This window comes from Bos javanicus, chromosome 17, assembly GCF_032452875.1.
Source record: "Bos javanicus breed banteng chromosome 17, ARS-OSU_banteng_1.0, whole genome shotgun sequence".
Lineage (NCBI taxonomy): Eukaryota > Metazoa > Chordata > Mammalia > Artiodactyla > Bovidae > Bos > Bos javanicus.
Genome location: NC_083884.1, coordinates 67,240,951 through 67,260,064, shown reverse-complemented (window position 1 = coordinate 67,260,064; position 19,114 = coordinate 67,240,951). Strand labels below are relative to the sequence as shown.

Below are 19,114 nucleotides of genomic sequence, written 5' to 3'. Positions count from 1 at the left end.
TCTCTTCCCTCTCCCACCTTTGAAGGCAGAGTCTCTGCCTCATTATCACGGTATCAGCTCGGTGTCTGACACAGAGTAAACACCAAAGACTCTTTCACGGAATGAGCCAGTCCCCCCGCCTCTCGCTGGGGAAGTGGGAGGACACGGTCCCCACTTTACTCATGGCACTGGTTCTAAACGAACACAGGCCTGGTAGCAGCTGGGAGACTGGGTTTCCTGCTCCTGCTTTGTCTTGTTTGCAAGGCCTTAACCTCCCTCGCTCAGGTCTCAGTCCTGGATGGAGGCTTGGAGCTGCCTGCCTCCTTCCCTCCAAGCTTAGAGCCTTTTCTCGGGGAGCAGAGGTCCTTAGACTTTCTGAGTTTCCAGCAGTCTGAGTGTTCCTACATTGTTTCACCAAAAGAAACCCCTCGACCTTCTGTTTATTAGGTATTTAGGTGCAAATTTAATGAGCATGTATGCCCTAACTACTTAGCAGCAGTTTGAAAAAACAATTCATATAAGTTGATAGAAGAATAATATTTTTATTTCAGTCTTACATAAGCACAGTTACTTACTATCGAAATGTATATGCCTGTTGGGCTCTGCACAGCTTCTGAAACCTCAGAATCAGATTGGACTCTGGCAACCTCATTTCCTGTTCCACGCTGGTTTTGGCCCAGACTTTGCTTTTTATCACAGCAACCACCGAAAACCCAGGGTCACAGAGATATGACATCATCAAAAGGAATGCGGTTTGCTCTGGTGCTGGAACTGGGAATGACCTCAAGCTAGTAGTTTACATGACATTGGAGAGAGTCCAAGTATTGCGAGGATGACCTAGACAATTAAAGATATCTTGCAGCATGGTCGGGAAGCAGCAGTGGTGCCCAGCGTGCCTCAGTTCACAGTTTCGGAACTGCAGTCCCAGAGGAAAGAGTAGGTGAATTGGTTTTTGAGAATTTCCCTGGGATTTTAGCGCTGTTAGTGATTCCCTGTGTGATATTGAGCCAGTCACTTCCCATTTGGACTTCAGTTATCCTCCTTCCCTGCAAAACCAGACCTCTACCAGCTCCAGTATCTCATCATCATCACCATCATCCCCTCACCATCACCACCACCATCATCAAACCATCGTCATCACCATCATCAGTGTAACCTTTGAGGATGAAGCTCTCAGTGTGTGTCAGGCAACTTCCTCCTCACAATCACTCTGAGGGAATCACTCTCACTGACCCTGTTTGACAGATGAGGAACTGAGGCTCCAGGGGTTTCAGGAACCCTGGCATCACAGCAGAAAGTGGTACCTTTTGTTTGCCTCTCCACTGCCTGCCTTGGAAACTCTTCTCTGCCTCGATGGGTAGGAAACACTTTAAGAGGAATCAAAGTGACTCTACAACTTAAGACAAATCGCATGTTACATATTGACACTCCGGAGGTGCAAACCCATCCATCAGTATTCAAGTCTGTGCTGCCTGTTCCTGTGCTTTGAGATGAAGTTCTCAGAGACCAGAGCCCATATGTGAACTGAAAATTAAACCCCATTCATTACAGATTAGCTAATAATTGGATACTAGTGTGGGTGGTTCACCCTTGTGTTCATCTGCAAAGACTAAACTGTTTCTTTTTTTCCTTTCATTTGATTACATTAAAAACCTTCAGGACAAAGTGAAAACTCTTGTGTAGTTACAAGTCAGTCATCCGCCTTTATCTGTCATCACAGTGTACACCCCATGCTCACCTCCCGCTTTTTAATAAATGCATCTTCTTCCTTACGAAATACCAATTGAACCCAGGCCCTATGCCAGGCACTGTTCTAGGTGCTGGGGATGTGGCAGGAAACAAAAAAGATGCAGGATCTGCCCTCACAGAGTCTGTAATCTAAGAGGGAAAGAGAGAGAGAGAGAAAAGAAGATTCCAGAAGGGGAACTCGTTGCATAATATCGAGAGTAATTCACATAACCTCACAAGTCACTCCAGCATCCTAACTGTGAAGAATCGCATGGAAAACAAGCACAGGGGCACTGAGGTCGGAGCCTGTCCCCGTGGGCTTTGTCCCAACCTTATCACTTTGCATAATAATTGCCTTTTCAACTAGGCAATGACACACGTCTTGATCATCCTTGCGCCCTCAGCACAGGACTGGCACGTAATAGGTGCTCAAAGAACACAAGCATCAAATGAGTAGGTAGTGTAGAGGCAACACAAAAGAGGAAAAAGAACGTTGCAATCTTGCCCCTCGCCTTCCCACACCCCTGTGATATACCACTTTCCTGCACTTATCATTTGCACTGGCAAACTTACGTTCTCTTTTGAAGAACTGGTTTATGCTGCGCTTACCATCATGCTTCTTTCTGCTCGGCTTATATCGTGAGCGTTTCCTCATGTAATGTATTCAGTCTGATGTGCCAGTTCCCATCCGTTGATAGTATCTGGCTGGCGTTCTTTACTGGAAAAGATGCAAAGGGGAAGTCAGGCTGTGATTGATTAATGATGTCTGCCGTGGGCAGGGAAGTAGGGCATTTCAGGGTGGAGATTTGCTTTTCGAGACAAGGCTAAGAGTTTAGCTAACAGAAGCTTGTGCAACACGACCAAGCAGAAGCAAGGACAAAGGATAGAAACCACTTCTCTGATAGTTTAGCATGCAATTCTGTCATGTTCAGCAGTGGCCTCAGAGCTGGGGGGACTACAGCATTTGCCCACCTCAACCCTGTCTCCAGTCGGGGACATTAACTTGCTGGCACCTCCAGCCTGCCCTCTGTTGGGCTATGCAGGCTGCCAAGGCCAGGACAGCACTCAGAAGCAAAGAATCATGGGCATTCATAGCAAGTAGATGTGAGTGTGAGAGTGGACAGGACTTGGTGAGGTGCTGACAATTTCAGTTCACAGTGACCCCGCTCACTTCTTATAGTAAATCCCCAACAGCAAAGAAATTTTCCTGTAAAGGGATATTTATTTGTATGTAAATATTTTGGGCTCTGCAAGCCATTTGGTCTCTGCTACAGCTGCTCAACTCTGCCCTTGTGGTGCAAAAACAGCCAAAGATGATATGTAAATGAAGGAACATGGATGTGTTCTAATAAAACTTTATTAACAAAAACAAGTAGAGGGCCAGGTGTAGTTCACATAGTTGGATGGTTGATCCCTAAACTAAGGCTGGGATGGTGTCTGTTTATAACTTGGGTGCCAGTTTCAATCATGTGTGTGTGACTGCCAGGAGCAAAGAATCTTTCTAGGGCTCAGTATAAAAGAGGATAGGGCTCACTTAGTGATGTCTGCCTTGGCTCAGTGTGGGATTCAAGAGAACACATACTGCACATTTTGCATCCCTGTCCTTAGGAAACCTCAGCAACCAGAAAGAGCTCAAGCAATGTGGCACAAATAGCCTCTATTATTATGGAGAGGGCTCATCTGGGAAGCCTGGCCTCTGTCTAGACAGGTGGCAAACCTCTGGGACCTTCAGAATCTATACCTTTGCAGAGACTGCTCAGTCAACCCTCTGGACCATGAACGACTTGAAGGTAGAAACCATGACTTTGTTTCTCCAGGCCTAACAGAGGTTGGCATAGTGTTTAGTGAATGCCTCTGATATTAATAAATGAATGAATGAATTGGAGATTCGACAGAGGCGCCTACTGTGTTAACAGGTTAAGACACTGCATGCCTACTATCACATCTCCAACACAAGAATCATACGAAGCAGAAATCATCAAATCTGTTTTCCAGGCTAAATGGCTTCTGCATTATGACATCATCATCATCACCACTTGACATTCACTGACTGGACATTGTGCCATGCGCTTTACATACGTCATTAAATGAAACCTGTGAGAGAAGAGATGTCTTTAACTCTCGTTCCTTTTTAAAAAAAAATGTATTTGTTCATTTATTTGGCTTCATTGCGTCTTGGTTGTGACTCATGGGCTGTCCCACAACATGTGGGATCTTAGTTCCCCAACCAGGGATTGAAGCCACATCCCCTGCGTTAGAAGGTGGGTCCTTAACCACTGGCCACCAGGGAAGTCCCTTTAACTCTCATTTTGTAGATGGAGAAACCAAGACTCCGATGGGAAAGGCTTGCCTGAGACGAAGCCGTGAAATGTTGCTGAGCCAAAATGTTGGCAGCGCGTCCAACCTGTCTGCCTTCGAGGCTCGTGATCACAGCATTGAATCCAAGTGCTGCCTGCCTGCTGGGTCTCGTGTGCATCGATGGAGGGGGCTCTGCAGGAATGGCCCGGGCCCCGCTTCGGCTGGGATGGGTTACAGGCTTGAGCAGGACAGGGGAGCAGGGGCGGGCAAGTGTGGGCAGGGGCTGGCCGCCACCCCGCCCGCCGGGGGTCCGCCCCCCGCTCCTCCGCAGCAGAAGGCTGGGAGCCCTGGCGAGCCCTGTGCCCTGTGATTGGCGGCCTGCAGATGGCGGGGGTGCCCTGGAATTTATTATCCAAGCATGCCTTCCTGAGGGTGCCTCACTGCCTGACACTGCTTTATCGGAAAGCTGGGAATGGTTAGCCGAGCCCATCTGTTAACCAAAGAGGGGAGCTCGGTGGGTGGGAAGGTCTGTAGAGTCATTTAAAAGGAATTTCTCTGATGCGGAGGCCAGGGTGGAAGGTTATCTGCCCGTGGGCCGTGGGCTGCCCGCTTTGGGGGTTTGGAGGCTTTAGACAGTGGTGCGTCTAGGTTGGGTAAGGGGGCTCTCCTTTCTTGTTCTCAAGCAAAAATTGCTGGGGTCCTTCCTCCTCCTGAGCAACAACTTTAACCTGTGAGACCTCATAGCTGAAACCCTCCACATTAGCATCGTCGGTGTCTCAGTGATGAATCTGGGACAGATGGGGATAAATGCGACAATCTGAATTAATACCGGGGTCGCTAATGAATCTGGGAGCTGGGAAATAATTAGGAGAAGTTACCGCTCCTGCCAGGGTGGTGCTGTGTTGGCTGCTTTCTCCTCTGCCCCCTCCCCCCAGCCAGGGTGCCCCGGAAGAGAGCCGGGCTGCCACCCAGGGCACGTGGGTCTCAAGACTTGACCTTGGGTTTGAGTTCTGGTGTGTCTGTGACAGGCTGGTGAATGGCAGGAGGAGGGTAGCTCTCCCCGGGGCATGCAAAGTTCACCGGAGCTGGGGCAAAGTGCTGCAGTGACAGCTGGGAGACCTGGGTTCAAGTGCGGACTCTGGGTGAGTGACCTTGGGGCAGATGGTTCCCCTCTTCTCAACAGAGATAAATCATCACAGACGGTGACACGAACCACTTGCAGATCTGCGCTGGACCCACACTAATGGCTCACTGGCAGCATCTCATTTAATCTGCCCCCATAGCTCTAGAACTCTGTTAGTCCTCAGATGCTTACTCCTCCTTTCTGAAACTTAGCACAGTTGTGACTGGATACTTGAGTATTTAATTTTTTAATGGCTATCTACCCTGCTAGACTGGAGATTCCACAAAGATATCCCCTATTTTGCTCACTGCTATATCCCAGCTACCAAGAAGAGTGGCAGCCACGTCACATTTTTTCAATGAGTATGAAATGAATGAATGAAGCTGGACGGTCAGGCTCGACTCTTGTGAGCAAAAGCCCACTGATGATTCTAACCCATGGTGGCCAGTTCAACTCTCGAGAGCTGCTGCTTCCTGGTCAGGGAGCTCAGAAGCAGGCTTAGCATGCAGCATCCTTGCCAGGGCAGTGGGTGCTGACAGGGGCTCCTCTGGCATGGCGTGAGGGGCCGTGTCCAAGGCTGACTCCAGCCCCCGCCTGTCCCCTCATGGGAGCTGTGTTCACTGGAGCCGCTTCACGTGGACATGCTTGAATAGCCACCAGGGCTGTCTGGGCGTCATGTGACCACCACCCCCGGCTGCCAGGAGGGCTGGAGGTGGCCAGGGGGTTCGGGGGTCACCTCCGCAGTTAAGTCGTGTACCTGGCAGAGACCGTGTTTGTGGAGAATGTTTCAAGGAACAAAGCGTTCTTCATTTTTTTTCTTCCCCCTTTTCTTACTTCTCTTTTCTTGGCTGTCTGGACTGAGAATACTTCCATGCGGGGTGGCCAAGGTGAGAGGAGCATTGGGGCAAGAGGAGGAGGAGGAGGATCTGCTTTCTGACCCTCAGGGCAGGACGTCTCATGGCTGAGAGCCAAGATGCTGAACTGAGAGTTCCCGGGTTCAAACTGTGGTTTCTCCCCGACCGGGCGTGGAGACTGACCTCAAGCTACTTAATCACCCCCTCTGAGCTTTACTTTCCTTGTCTGTTACGTGAAAGGCATGGCAGCACCGAGGTTATTTCAAGGATTCGAGAGAGAGTTCAGAGGAAATACTCAGTGCATCCTTCTCCCCCAGTTCGGTTAATGCAGCTAATAGAACAATAATAACCATCATAGCGTTAGCTATGGAAACAATAAACTAGTCCTGAGGTTTCTTCTTGCCAAGGATGCATGCAAATCAGACAGGAGACAGTGGCGTCTTTGCCACTGGCTTTTCCAGACAAGGGAGCAAAGAGGGACGAGTTGAAGGAGATGCTCCCAGGTCTTTTCAATTATCCACCCACTACTTGAGCCTAAAATATTCCTAGAGGTCACAGAGTTTAAGCCCCTGGAGATGCTGAGGACCAGAGAGGGGAAGGGACATGCCCAAGGTCACATAGCAGCAGATGGGCAAAGACGGGACCGGTTCTTCTCTTCCCTGAATTAATTACCTCAGTCTAGTTCTTCTGACATAATGTCAGCCTATGCTCTCGGCAGATGTGAGCGACTGGCTGACCACGTTGATGGAGACCAGGGGTGATGGTCACTGCCTTCCACGCACCCAGCATGTTTATAGGCAGGCGTTCTTGTCCTTGTCCTCTCGAGAGGTGAGCCTGACATAACAAGGAGTAGTTTCGAAACGGGGTCTCCACAAGCGTGCTGCTTGACCCAGGGTGGTGTGTAAGTGGCCAGTTGGGTTGGTGGATGGAGCTGAGTCCCCTGAACATCACATAGGGTCCTCCAGGCAGGAAGAGCACTCTCTCCTCCCGAGACCCACAGGACCTCGTATTTTGGTGTCTAGCAATGACCGACCCCAAGCAAGTGACTTCTGCTCTTTGGGTCTCAGTATTCTCATCTGTAAAAACGGGAGAACCATGGTATCTACCACGCTGGCGGTCCTCTTTCAGATTAAACGAGTCCATTAATTTAAAGCTCTTAGAACAGCCTCTGGCACATAGTAATAAATGTGGTCCACTAAGTTGCCTAGATGTCACAACTCATGCAAGGGGGTGATGCCACTCCCTTCTGAGGCTAGCACACAGGAATGAAAGGCGCATGAGCCTTGGTCATGGACTCCGTGGGCGTGTGGTCATTCTCAGCTCCAAGGGGTGAACGAGCACCGCGGTGACGTGCTGTGCCCAGACCCGAAGGCAGAAGCAAGTCAGGGGCTCCTGCAAACATCTGCCCGGTGCCCACAGATGACTGCCAGTGGTATCTGAGCGCCTGGGCTTGGGCCCACGAGCACGTGCTGATCCTTCTTTCCTCAGGCCCACTGCTAAGTGGTCAGAGCTGTCTCCAGCTTCTCCCAGGACGTGGAGGCCAACCCCCTGCTTGTCAACAGAAGCTTCTAGAGAAAAGGGGGCTCCCCACCCCTTCCCCCTGGGAGAAGCATCTGCTCTGGAGGGGAGGACAGGCATACCCGATTAGCATCCCATCACAGCCGCTGACCAGCTGTGTGACCCCAGGCAAGCCCCTTCACCTCTCTGAGCCTCAGTTGCCTCGTTCATCAGATGCGGCTTCCTTGAGAATTTAATGGGATGGGCTTCCTCCGGGTGGGTCCTGCTTTGCTTAGAGCTGACGCCTTAGTGCCAAGCACAAAGCTTCACACCAAAAGAAGGCTTAACAAGCTGGTGGCAAATGGGTGCCTATCAATAGTACACGGATCAAGGGCTTAACAAGAAGCACTCTCTGCTCCCGAGACCCACAAGACCTCGTATTTTGGTGTCTAGCAATGACAGACCTCGAGCAAGTGACTTCTGCTCTTTGGGGCTCAGTATTCTCATCTGTAAAATGGGAGAACCATGGTATCTACCACACTGGCGGAAGTGTCAACACTTCCCACATATCAGTTCATTTAGTTTTTATGGTGACTGTCATGACTCCCGTCTCACCGGTGAGCACACTGAGATTTGGCAAGAAGGAAAAAAAAAAAAAACTTGAATCACTTGTCCGTGTTCACCCAACTCGTAAGTGGCCGAACCAGGACTTGAACCCAGACACTCTGAAAACAGAGCCTGAGCTTATAAACACCAGGTCTCAGCTGAAGAGGATGCAGGGAACCAAGAGGTGCAAGGGAAGTGCATCGCTCAGAGTGGCACACCCCTGAGGGGCCGATCTATATCTGCAAAGCCCGTGCTTTCATTAAAAGCAGAGCAAGCACCTGACTGTCACTTTTGCTTCCCATCTGCGAGCAGCGAGCGGCATCTCCGGCATTCAGGGATGCAGAGAGGGCCCCTGACCACAGGGAACAGAGACATCCCAGTTGGTACCCAGAGAGTCTGCAGCTCTCTGGGAGAATCATCTGGCAGAGGCCCCCGCCAGTGGTTATCTCGCTCAGGCCAGCCCTCTGCACGATGGCGTGGCCTGCGTAGAATGTTTAAAGATATATCTGAATTGGTTTCCAGAATTTAAAAAATGGGAGATTTCACATTAAAAAAAAAAAAAAATCCAGATTCCTGGTGTGGAAAAGTGTTCATTTGGCTCTGTGCTGGCCGCACTTTTCATTGTATGTTTCTGACCTGCCGCCCCCGCCCCGCCCCGCCCCAACCCCAGGGGCATCTGAGTTTGCGATCTCCTCGAGGCCAGGGGCATGACCTCACTGGCTGATGGCTCCCAGAGAGGCCCAGGCCTAGGAGGGCTTTCTCGCCCTTGCTTGAGGTAGAGATGACTCAGGGGCCAGTGTGGGCCTCGCGCAGAGCCAGCTCTCCTCCCCTGCTTTGTTTTTGTAAAGCAGAAATAGAAGTTTCCATAACGTGGTGCGACTCCACCCAGCCCTGGCAGGCTTGGGGAGTCACTGCTGTTCGCGAGCGTCCAAGGGAGAGCTTAGGTTGGCAGCCCGCTGTGGCTCCTGGGTTCACAAGCTGCACAGTAGGACAGCGTGTGCTTATCTGCAAACGGGCATCCCCTCCCCAGAAGACAGGGACTCCCCACTGGGTCCTCCCTGGGGGAGATCAAGGTCAAGAGGCCGTGAGAGGCCGGGGGGAGGCAGGAGAACCAGAGACCTAGGCCAGGTTCTATAAGCCATCTACGCATCCAGCTATCCATCCATCCATTCATCCTTCTTTCCTTCCTTCCTTCCTTCCTCCATCCACCCATTCAAGGACTATTTATTGAGAACTTGCTGTATTCAAGACTTTCCAAGCTATACTCTGAAGATATAGAAATAGAAAATAGACAGAACACAAAAACCGCTCCGTGCCCACAAAGCCTACAGTCACTTCGGAGAGACAGGCATTCAAAAGGTAGTGACAGGTGAAGAGTAGGAAAAGGGTCCCTGGATAGATCTAGTTTGGCTCATCCCAGAACAGGACACCTTGCGGCCTTTAAAGGAAGTTGATGCCTATACGGGGACACAAAGCATCCTCTAGGTGAAAACAGCCAGGGCTCAGACAATGATTACAATGCGTCCCTCCGTAAAGGACAGAGACCTTGGCTGGGCTTCCATGGACTTGGACTTGCCAAAAAGACCTCTGAGAGAATCCACGAGGAGTCAGGAACAATGGATGCCTCAGGGATAAAGCTAGGTGCTAGGGTACAAGGAGGTGAGAGAGCTTTTTTGCTGTGTAAACATTTGCTTTTCGGACTGTGAAGCTGTTTTTTGTTTTTTGTCACTAAAAATGGCTGGGAAATGTAAGGTAGATGGATGGATAGATTGATAGATGCATGAGAGGTAAGAGAGAGAGGAATGGGAAGAAAGAAGTGGGGGAGGAAGAAAGCCGCACCGGGAGAAAAGAAAAACCCTTCACAAGTCTGGTGGTTTGATACAGAGCTAGAACAGGAAATCCATGCTGCCACGGGGCATTCCAAGAAAACTTCCCTGACGATGGGGTGCTCGGCCTAGCACACGATGGATGAACAGGAATTGCCTATTGATGGGTGTTTCCCTCGTGGATCAGCTGGTAAAGAATCCGCCTGCAATGCGGGAGAGACTTGGGTTCGATCCCTGGGTTGGGAAGATCTCCTGGAGAAGGGAATGGCTACCCACTCCCATACTCTGGCCTGGAGGATTCCACGGACTGTATAGTCCATGGGGTCCCAAAGAGTCAGACAGTGACTTGCACTTTCACTTTCTAACGATGGGCACAGAGATGGGCAGAGACCTCTCGACACTGCAAGGAGCAGTAGGTCCTCAGGCCCACCCTCCCCCCACCGCCAGACCTCAGGTGCTGCGTCTGCAAAGAAAAGAAGGCGTCGCTCAGTCAAGGTCTGGGAGATTCTAGGAATCAACAGAGGCACATGTGAATACAGGCCATCTTAACCTCTGCAGGCGGTAACCTGCCTCCCCAGGACCCCCTCCCTGCCTCCTCCCATTACAGTAGATAGGACTGACCAGCACTGGGACAAGCAAGAAAAAGAAAGTCTGCCTGTGTATCAGACTTTGAGGTCTCTAAACTCTAAAGACACTCTTTGTATCTTTCTAGTGGGTGGGTGATCCCCTGCCCCCGCCGCCCCCCTGCAAACCCAGTGAAATACAGAGGCCAAGAAGCCTAGTTTATCTAAGTGGACGGATGCTGGCTGCTCCTTGTACAGGTGTATGATAATAGTAACAGCACATATTTCATGAAAGTCAGGGACTTAAGCACACAAGAGCCCACGGTGTCCCCCAGGCAAGTCCATGAGATCGGTAGCCACGTGGCTATTGATCCCTGTTCATGAGATGACAATCCTGGGGCTCAGAGAAGCTTAGTTGTTTCTTCCAGGCTGCAGAGGGAGTCTGAATCCAGGATACGTTGACCCCAGAGTTCGTTCCCTTAACCACCAACCTGGATTGCTGCCCATCCACAAGGGGGTCCTTCCTCCCCAGGCGTCGAGGCCAGGGAGGGCTGCCTGGAAAAGGGGTTATTTGGGTGGTGTCTAGGGGGGGCCAGAGGGCTCTAAACCACCCCCCACACTCTAAGAGAATCAGTCCTCTTCCACAAGGAGATTTCCTTAAGAATAAAGGGCCCCGGAGACATTAAAAGGAAAACTCATAAAAAATTCATCTCTGAGTAGTAATTGCATCATAAAAAGTATTGAGTTGGAGTGCAAATGCAAATCGGGCGGTGTGAATTAATGATGTAAACAGTTGGAATGAGGGCGTGCATCCACAGACTGCCCTGCCCCACGCTCCTCCATGTGCCAGGCAAAACGGGCAGTGAGGGGGGAGTGCACCCTGAGGTTTGAAGGACATTTTCAGACCACCAGCGACCACTGTCTCATACTCCGAATCAAGACCACCAGTGACCACTTTCTCATACTCCGAATCATTCTTTAGCACCTCCCAGAGATGTGGGTTCACTCTCTGTGTCCCTCGAGCAGCACGTTCTGAGCACCTACTGTGTGCAGGCATGGAGCGACACCGCCCCTCCTCCCCGCCCTCTCCCAGTTCACCCCACATGGACTTGACCATCCTGGAAGATGAAGACAGATGTTTATGAACTTTGGGTTCACATTGCCATTCACATTTTTCTTGGTTTGTTGTGGGGGCCGGGGGAGGTACATGCAACAAGCATATATTGAGCACCAACTGCATACAGCGTGGCCCCTGACCTCAGCTCTCAGAGCCGGTCGTGGGACGTCTGCAGGGACTCAAGACAAGACTGGAGGGATGGGGAGCCGCTCCAGGCAGAGGCGGGCTGGATGCCAGCCAGTCTGGAAACCACATGTAGTTGGGAATGGCTGGCAAGTGGGGGCTGAGTGTGGTGGCGATGAGCCCCGGGGGGTTAGAGCATACTGGAGGACCTTCTGTGTCTCCCCAAGGAGCTGGGACTTGATTTCCACTTGGAGGAAACACGGCCTTCACTGTCTCCCCCCAAAACTCTGATTCTTGGACATGTAAGAGGCGAAACCTGCAGTCTATGGGTCTCATCGAAGTCCAGGTGGAATAACCAGTTCGTAACCTTCCTGTGGTTTTTAAAACTGTGTTTCATGGCACGCCGAGGTTCTGGAAGATCCGTGGTGGAGAGTAAGTGTGAGGTTTAAGTGGGCAATGTTCTGGAACCTCCCCTGCTTAAGCCAGATCATCCCCACCTGTGTCATAGCCTCCAGCTATGCCTATACAGAAACTTACTGCTCCTCTGTGACGCCATCCCTCTTGTTAACCTGACCTTTTCCCAAGGCTGATTTCAAATCCTTCCTCCTCCAGGAAGCCCGCTCTGACCCTTTCAAGTGTCTCTAACCCACCCAGAGTCAGAGCCTCTTTCGACTGACTGTGAAGTCCATGAGGGCGGAATCGTTGACCTGGTCATCAGTGGGGTCCGGTACCACACTGGGCTTTTGGCAGATCCCCAGAAATGTAAGCAAACGGGTACTGGGAAAGAGTGGGAAAGGGGTGAGTTTGGGAATATGTAAATTAACGTATGTAGGGTCAGACAAATGGATGGGAGGGAGGGAAGATGGGAGGCAGGGGGCGGGGGATGAAGGGAGGAAACAAGGAAAGGAGGACAGGAGGATGGAGGGATAGGAGGGAGGAAGGAACAAGGAAAGACTGCAGGACAGACGGTGGGCGAGTGCCCATGTGTGCAGCGGGGGCAGCCCTGGCTTCCACTCTCCCAGGAGGCCACAGCACCCGGCCTCCCCTACGCCGCCTTGGCCCTCATCCCCCGCCCCCCACCCCGCCTCCGTCACACAGCCAGCCCCTGACATGCCCTCGCCCGCACAGTGATTACTCCTTGAGCAGCCTCCCATATCCTGTTCCTGCTCTTCCTACAAGCAGAGAAGCAGAAAAATCCATCCTGATGAGGAGGAGGCCGCCCGCCCCCGGCCCCCCTCCGCCCCCCGTCTCTGCAGCCTGTAACTCTCGAGCAGTCAGGCAGAAACAGGCAGTCAATTTTTTCCAGGGTCGAGCGCCGGCTGTAAGGCAGAGCCCTGCGGGGTGACAGGGGAGGCGGTGGGGGCTCGGGGGGGCGGGTTGAGGGGTGGGCAGCACTCGGATGGCACGACCGTTTCTCCTCCATCCTGGGGGCAGCGCTTCCTGCCTGGCTCGCCCCAGATGCAGCCAGCCGTGTGATTCAGGGTGCATACTACCTCCCTGACGCCCCCCCCAGCACCACCGTGCAACCATCTCACCTAAGACCCCAGCCCCGTGAGACATCACGGGCAGGGCAGAATTCCCTCCTGGCGTCCATCACCCCTTCTCCCCCGCCCGGCTTCCCGCTCGCATGGAAGGCAGCCTCCTGTCCCCACCTGCCTCTGCCCCTCAGTGGCTTCACGGCAGGCTCCCTGGCAGAGGGAAAGGCAAGCGACGTGCTTGGACCCACCCCAGTGTCAAGTGGTGCTTTGCTGCAGTGGCCACCGAGGCGTCGCCCCCGCTGCTGCGAGGGCAGACGGCTTCCAGCTGAGCCCCTGCCCCCAGGAACTACCCTTTGCTGGAGCAAGAGCTGCCTCGTCCAAGGTCAAGCCTCCTTCCAGTGTCTGCTCAGTGATGGGGGTGCAAGGGCCTGGCCTCCTTGCCTCTGGGCAGGATGACTTGAAGAGCCTTCTCGGCTCTGGAGCGCCCATGGATCAGCTGAGATCCTGGGGGAGCCTGAATCGCACCCCAACTTCTCTCTGCCTTGCTCTGCTTGTTTCCCTTCTCCTAGAGGTGTTGATCCCGATGGTCTCCCTAACTGCATCCCAATAAACCCCAGGCACGCAAAGTCCCAGAGTCCCAGGATCTGTGTCCGGAGGAGCCAATCTCCCACATTCGCCTATTTAATCTGGGCGGCATCTCTGCCTGGCACAGCCCTGATTCACGGGTCAGGAGCCCGAGGCTCAAAGAGGCCGCCTGTCTGGTCTCGGATGACCTGAGCGGGTCTGGGCTGCGATTCCCCCGCAGGGGTTCGGGACGGGAGGTCAGGACGCTGACTCCTGCTGTCTCTGCCCTTCAGAGACAACCCGAGCGAGATTCACCATTGCTTTCAGACTTCAGCGGGCCAGGGCTCCTGCCTCAGCTGCCAGGGCACCTTTCAGACATCAGGGAGCTCCCCCTCTTCACCCAAGACCGGGGCTTCCTGCCTCAGCTGCCAGGGCACCAGGTGGGGACCTCCAGCCTCTGCCCCAGGATCAGGCTCTCTCGTTTTCAGCTCTGGATACTGTCATTCTCCACCTGCTACGCTCGCCAGGGTCCGGGGGGCAGGAGGCGGGACATGTGGAACAACTGGAAGGAAAAGAGGCATCAGGCCTCTGTCCTGGGCTCCTGGTGGAATGGGCCACCCTGTGCTTCTCTGAGCCTCCTCGTCCTCATCTTTCAAACAGGCTGCTGTGAGGATGGTGCGGGACAGTATATACCAAAGACGCGGGCCCCAGCCTGGCTCACAGCCACTGCTGAGTTATCATTTCCTCCCTTTATCACTCGTGAGAAAATCTAGTCTGCTGAAGATCCACACTGAGCCCTGTGTCGAGCACGTGAATCTCAGCATCTCACTGAATCCCAGCAACACCTCAGTGCAGTGGGTACCACTGTCATCCCCACTTCCCAGGTGAGAACACGGAGGCTTAGAGGGGTGCGGTCAAGAGTCCAGGTTCTCAGGTTCTTCAAGTGGCTGAGACTTGAACCCCACCCGCCCCTCCCCCGCTGTCCGGCTCCAAAGCCCACCTTCTTCACCACCTGGACTCCCCTCTTCTCCTTCTGGGAGCCTCTTGGACCCCCAGCCCTTCCACACGCATCCCCCCATCCCAGCGGGGTCGCTGCAATCTGGAACCTTGTCCCCAGGCATCCTGCTAAGAAAATCAATGGAAATCATGTGTTGTGCGTATCGGGTTGCTCACACCTTCGTCCCCCCACCCCGGCTTCCGTGCTGAAACTGACCCTCCAAAAACAGGAAAACCCTGTCCCTGGGCTGGAGCTCAAGTTCTCACAGGGCCTCTGTCGCCAGGAAAGCTGCTCGCATCCTCTTGCAGCTCTAATGCCTTCCAGCCGCGCGGAGGAGAGCGCTGGCCGGCCCTGGCGGTGGCCATAAATCCGTAATTGAACAACGTCTGGGACTACCAGTCTCCATAAAGAGGAACCAGAAGAATGTGGTAAAACCGTTCACAAGGCCATGGGGACTTCTGCTGTGGCGGGGCTGGGGGGGTTCCCCGCCGCTCCACGCAGGCCCCTTTCCATGGCCGCCCCTGAGCCAGCTCCCGTGCAGGAAGAACTCGAGACTAGGGGTCGGTCAGCCAGCCCTGGGTTCAGATCCAGCTCTGTCTGCCGGGGACCTTGAGATGCCCTGAAACTTCTTCTTGCCTCGGTTTCTGCCTTCAAGCTGAGCACCTTGCTCCCAAGGTAGCATTTTTGTGACAGTTCAGTGAGATTAAGTCTCCTCTAGTACAGATGGAGCAGTTCTAACTATGGTTATGAGCTTTGGAGACATCGCTGGGATTAACTAGCAATGTGGAGGACCAGCAACACGCAGATCAAAACTCCAAGGGGGTCTCCACGCATCTCTTCCCGATTCCATCAGGCGGCGTATTTGGGTCTTTGGCCAGCTTCTTTTGCCCCGTCTCTGGCCAGCTTAAAAAGAGGCTACCGGATTTACCAAGTAGATTACCTGGCACTTAGTTGATGAAATAACACTCTCCCCCCACCCCACCCCTCACCTCCCGCCAAGATATCGATCAGCCATTGCAACCGTGGAGCTCACAGCAGCCTCCAGACAGTTTAAAAAGAAAATCAACCATTAATAAAATTGAATGGTTGGGGGGCAGGGGGGAAGGGAAAGAGGATGAGTGGGGAGCTGGAGGGAGGGGGCTGGGGAAAAGCTAACACACAAGAAAGAAAACTGGGAGAAAAAGTGCCCTGCGATTCAAAACCCGCATCGCAGAGGCACGTGGGATCATTCCATGACACAAGTCCAGCCATATGCATCTGCTGAATTAAAAGTGAGGGGCGGACATTTATTTGCATGACACGAAGCACACAGGTCGCAAATGCAGGACAGCCCCATGGGGTGGGTTTTTTTTTTTGGTCCCACATATGCTTTATTTAAAAGGAATTTGCTGCAATATGTTTAAATGGGAGCTTTCATATAAAAGTCTAGATTTCTGGAATTTCTTGGAAAATGGGAACACATAGTAACGCTGAGCTTGCATTCCTGCGAGGCAGCAGCCAGGCAGAGCGATAGCAGCTGTCCCCGCGGGTGGGACGCGGGAAGCCCGGCGGGCTCGGCCCCTGTTAGACCCCTGCGCTCTTTCTTGTGGGCTGCCGGGGGCTGGCGAGTCTGAGACCCTGAGCCAAAGTCAGAACTGAAGGATATGAAAACTATAAATGTGTAGGACTTCCCTGGCACAGTGGTGAAGACTCTGTGCCTCTAGTGCAGGAGATGCAGGTTCGATCCCTGGTCAGGGAATTAAGATCCCACGTGCCACTTGGCGAAGCAAAAAAAAAAATTTTTTTTTAAATACATATATATGCACGGAGGGGCTTCCCTGGTGGCTCAGGTGCTAAAGCGGCTGCCTGCAATGCAGGAGACCCAGGTTCGATCCTTGGGTTGGGAAGATCCCTTGGAGAAGGAAATGGCAACCCACTCCAGTACTCTTGCCTGGAAAATTCCATGGACTGAGGAGCCTGGTAGGCTACAGTCCATGGGGTCACAAAGAGTCGGACACGACTGATGATGGTGTGTGTGTGAGTGCTACACCCTGGGTAAGTCCATGCCAAACATTAACACAAGTGCCTTTCCTTAAATAGGACTTGATCGTCTCATCCTTTTGTACTTACTATCCTCATCAATAGAAAACAATAGACTTGGCTTTAAGGGGGAAAAAATCAATACATGCAGAGCGGAGTGCTCTGCTTGCTCACAATGATAGCCATCGTTATCAAGAAGGAGCAGACAACAAAATGCCAAGCTGCGGTCTTCTCCAAACAGGGGAGTCGGGGGCAACCGGAATCGCTGTCTCTCTATCTTCTCCACCACAATCCCTCTCTTAACTCTCCTCAGGCAACTACAGGCCAGCTATGCGTAAATTTCAAAGCAAATCATGGTTCGCTCACCTTAACAGAGATGCGATTCCGCGGGAAGAAGTCCTGTTGGAGGCGGGGCCTGGAGCCTGGTGGGAGGGCTTTGTCGGGCATTTCTGAGCCCTTTTCTCCAGGCTCTGGAGCCTGGCACGGAAGCCAACGCTGTCAGATGGCTGAGGCACGTGGTCGTGGCCCCAGACCGCAGAGCCCCGTATACAGAGGCAGAGGAGCAAAGCGAATTCCGCAGAGGAGGGGAAAGGGGAGGCTAGCCCTTTTTTAAAAAAAATCCTAAGTGGTAGGCACACAGATGGACATGATTTCACATCTGTGTGTTAACTAAAGAGCCTAGGGGTAGATAAACTGGGCTCTCAACTCCACCACGTCCCGCTAGCTGTGTGGCCTCATGCAGGCCACTTAACCTCTCTGAGCTTCATTCTTTCTACACAATAGGGATCAAACAGACCTCGTAGGCTTGCAGGGCAGATTAAGTAAGGGAAGAAAACCATATAAAGAGCAGTAGACAGTCAGAAATAATTATGGGTTATCAATGAGCATGCATGCATTTGCGATATACTATCGATATTATTAAAAAAACAAAAAAACACCTACAGTGTGCCTGCCAGTGATGGGAAAGGTTTCTCACTCATATCCAGTCAGCCTTTCTCAACAACCCAACAAGTCTGAGGCCATTTTGCCCCACTCTAACTAGAGGAAACTGAGCCTTGGTAAGGCAGGGTGACCCATCAGGGATGACCATCTGCACGGAGATCAGGTCTGTGTGACTCACAGAGGACTCGCTGGCTCTGACCACCGCCCACTACCCCTAGGAGCATCTGGTCTACGCAGCTTTTAAACTGAGGTCATCCGGAACGTCTCCTGTGTGCCTGTGTAAACCAAGGGCAGGAATTCTGGAAACAGACCGGATTCAAGCGATTCTCCCCCCATCATCACTCTACAGCTTAGGCCAGCTCTTTCCCCTCCAAGCCTCAGTTTTATGGTCTGTCCAATGGGCATGCCCTTGGGATCCTCATGAGATTTCATTAAGACGGTTAATGCATGTAAGGACCTCACGGACCAGTGGGAGTGGCAGGCTGTGGTGTGACTATCCCCATTTTACAGAAAAGGAGAGCTGGACCCTGGGCCATCCTCACTCCCTCACTCACCCATCCATCCATTCATTCATTCCCTCTTTCATCCCTTAGCTTGTTGACCGGAGAAGCACACCCCTCTACCCAGGTCTCCGGGGGTGTCAGCACCCCTGAAATGCATGTGGGGGAGAGGGAGGCCGGGAGCAGGTCTCCCCGCTCCCCAGGCCTTCTTGTCTCTCCCTGCTGAGGAGGCAGCTGCAGCCAGACATTTGGAAACCATTACGAACATCCCCGCCTGACTCTGTTCCCCCCAGTGCGTAGCTTAAAGCAACAGATTCCAAGGAATTTTGGCTGCGTTCCTTGGCAGAGAGAGACCCAGGAGGAATGGTGGAGAGAGCTGTCTCCTCTCCGCCCCGTCCACACATGGTCCTCTTCATGTCAGGGTCCGGGGCGGCGCACAGCAGACCCAGAGGGGGGCGGGCAGGAGCTGAGGCCAGGAGGAGGACTCGGGTCTCCACCCAGGCTCGGCGAGGTCCTGATGGAGCCCCCGTTCTGAGCCTCAGTTTCCCCATCTGTACCTGGAAGTCATCCCAGCATGAAGACTCCCTAGCCTTACTGAGAAGGACCCAGCATTCGATGTCAATTAAATGCCCGATGCATAGTAGGTGATGGAGAAATTCTGTCTCTCCGGTTCTCATTTCAAGGTTGCTTGTTGATGTGACTAAGAAAACAGGAAGGTGGATTAAGTGAGAGCCTGGTGAAGCTGTGAGGCCCCCAGACTGCTGGATGCCCTTGACAAAGCCACTACCCCTTCCTCTGCCGCCGTCTCCCCAGTCTTCCAGCTCTGGCACCCCGACTTTCTTAGCTGGGCACCCTGCCCGCCTTGGGGGCTCCCAGCACAACCCTTGCCCAGATGGCCCT

The 19,114-nt window shown here is 52.7% G+C and overlaps 1 long non-coding RNA gene across 1 annotated transcript in view; it reads right to left on the bottom strand.

Annotated features, from left to right (window-relative positions):
• Positions 1 to 1,145: 1,145 nt before the first annotated feature.
• Positions 1,146 to 19,114, bottom strand: part of LOC133229023 (uncharacterized) — a 99,167-nt gene continuing 81,198 nt past the window's right edge. The window contains exons 4-5 of the long non-coding RNA XR_009730448.1: positions 2,317 to 2,425; positions 1,146 to 1,857 (exon numbers count right to left, since the gene is read on the bottom strand). This is a non-coding gene — a long non-coding RNA (uncharacterized LOC133229023). The remainder of the gene's footprint in view (positions 1,858 to 2,316; positions 2,426 to 19,114) is intronic.